This window comes from Antechinus flavipes, chromosome 2 (assembly GCF_016432865.1).
Source record: "Antechinus flavipes isolate AdamAnt ecotype Samford, QLD, Australia chromosome 2, AdamAnt_v2, whole genome shotgun sequence".
NCBI lineage: Eukaryota > Metazoa > Chordata > Mammalia > Dasyuromorphia > Dasyuridae > Antechinus > Antechinus flavipes.
The window spans coordinates 633,351,381-633,354,195 of record NC_067399.1 but is presented as its reverse complement, the minus strand read 5'-3'; positions in this window follow the sequence as shown (position 1 = coordinate 633,354,195).

Sequence of the window (2,815 nt, the reverse complement as noted above, 5' to 3'; positions counted from 1 at the left end):
GACTTAAATTGAATCTCAACTCTGCCATTAGGTATTTTTGAAACTTTGGGCAAACTGTCTAATTATATTTCATCATAGGTAAAATGATGGGAATACACTAAAGAGTTTCTAAGGTCTCTTTACTGCTCTCTCATGCTGGGATTTTAAACCTGATTCTCTTTATTTCTTCATTCATACTGGTTTACTCTGCTCATACATAAAGCAACAACTACCTGGGCCTCAAAGGGTTAAAATGCTCCATAAGTGACTCTTTCCTTTTCTATTCATTTACTTGAAATTTTTGCCAAATCCACCCTGGGACTATTTAGCTGACTGTGGTCCAAGAAGATGTCTGAGCAGTCGACCCTAGCTGAATGTCTTGCTCTAGTCTATTTTGTTGGGTATGAGATTCCATTAAGACAATGGAAAAAGGTGAAAAGTTCCTTCTGAATACATAGAATGCCACTCTTTTTTCAGAGGTGAGCTTTTTTCATTTGCTGTTGCTACAATAGGAAGAATACTGCCGCTTTGACAAACTGGGAACTCTTCCAGACCCAAATGCTTCCTGACCCAACTCCAAGAGAGGCAAACTGAATGGGCACGGAGGGCCCTGGGGTCAAATTATACAGTTTAAGTGTGTGAAGCAAGTTTGGCTTTCCATAATCATTCAAACAGAACATAAGGGAAATCTAAAGTTCTTTGGTTGCTCTGGGAAAAGCTGAGAAAACTCTGGCCCGATTAGTTAAAGGTAATGGGGGGGAAAAGGATGATCAAGAATGATCATTTGGTCTGCTGCCTGGTTCTTACACTCTTGTCAGTAAAAATCCAGTCCAATGAAGTAAGCACTAATTATATATGGGCACTCAGTCCTCTCTAGACTTCACTCCTTGCTCTCTAGGCTTTCTTTACAATGCCATAAAAAACTCTTCAAAATTGAAGTTCATTCTGCCCCTAAATTTCATATATTTAAAAAACTCTCTTCATTGTTGATCTTTCCCTCCGATTGGTTGATTATTCCTATAATAACCATTTTAAGGAGGATGCCCCTGCCAGTCATTTCTCCATTCCTCTCTAAATGGCACTTCTGACTCTCCTGGACCTTCTCTACTTTGCCCTTGATATTTGAAGGTATATGTGCCAGATACTTTCTCTATCCCAACTTTAGTTTCCTTTTAGGTGTTATCTTCCCCCTGTAGAATGTAAGCCTCTTGAGGGCAGGGACTGTCTTTCTGGTTGTCTGTATTCTCAATGCTTAGCACAGTGTCTATTGCAGAGTTAATTTTATAGGTAAACTTGTAGACTTGAATTGCAAGCACTGTATTTATTAGTATTGAGGATAAATGTAGGTAAAATGAAAAATATGTCTTGCCTTCAGGGAGCTTACATTCTATTGGAAGATCTAGAAATGGACAAAAACCATACAAATGTTATCTTTCTGTTAGAAGTAGTTTTTCTTGCATCCCTGAGATTTTAGGACATTCACAAGGCTTAATTTTGTCCTTTAGTTTCATTTCCATATTCCTTGAAGGATGGTACCGTGCATGGACACATTTTATCTAATAGCCAATGTTCCAATCATGTACTTCCCCATATGTAGACTAGACTTTGGGTTAAAAAGCACAAAATATAGTCTCTGGCCTATACTTGGAGCCTTTTCAGAATTTGTGTTCCCCCAATGTATCCTTCAAGAACTGAGAAAAGAGATAAGAGAACACATCTCCTTTTTCTTGAAAAAGCGGAGGTCTATGAGTATATAATGTTGCATACACTGTCTGACTCTATTGTGTCAGATTATTTTGTTAACTTTTTAAAAAAAACTTTGTTACTAGAAAAGGTTCATGGAAGAGAAGGTAGGTTGGGAGAAAAGAATTAGAATCTAGAAATGACTGTTAAAGAAACAAAGGGCTTCAATTAAATTTGGAAAAGGAAAGGAACCACCAGTCAGTGTCATTTTTATAACCTTATGGGGAATCTGGGTTAGACACTCAATGGATAAAAGTGATCAACTATGGATGTCTTTAATCTTATATTTTTAAATAAAAATTCTCATTTTCCTAAGCTAATATAATCAAAAACAAAGAATTCCCCACCTAATAATAGCTCATATTTATGTTATGCCTTAAAGCTGACCAAGTACTTTCTTCCCAACAATTCTGCAATTATGAATAATCCCCATTTTATAGATGAGGAAACTCAGAGAGTTTGTGTGAATTGACCAGGTGCACAAAGCTTGTAAATGGAAGAGCTATGATTTAAAATATACTTCTCCTGACTCTAAGATCAGTGGATATCTCATATTTCTTCTACAACTTTTGATGATATGTAGGCCAAAAAAGTCCAATTCATGGAAAAATAGGAGAAATCTTAAGGAACTTATGTGTATCCTCCGTGTTCATTGGTCCATGTCATGCAAAAGCCCATTGCAAAGGTTAGAGAAAGCTCGGCTTAATGGGTTCGAGTATGTGTCTGAGAGAGAGGAGGGTGGCTCTCCATGAGACAATGTGCCCCACTCCCTTCTCCCATGGTGTTTTCAGGCCTAGTTGCATTTCTAAATGACAAGGTGGCTCGGCCTAAGTTCTGACATGCGGAGGGGAAACATGGGCTGACAGCTGGAGGAGGCCATAAAAGGGAGATCCAGGCGAGTTCTTCCCAAGGCCCAAATGTCATTGCTTGCCTAGTGAGGCTGTAGAGGCATCCTGATGAAAAAGGGAGCAGGCATCTAAAAGTTTCTGACAGGTGTCACAGGCAGGGCCATTGAGCCCCCAGCTTGATAAAGCCCAAGATGACAGGGGTAGAGCCCCCCAAGTTGGCTGCAGGACATTCTTACTTTGGTATG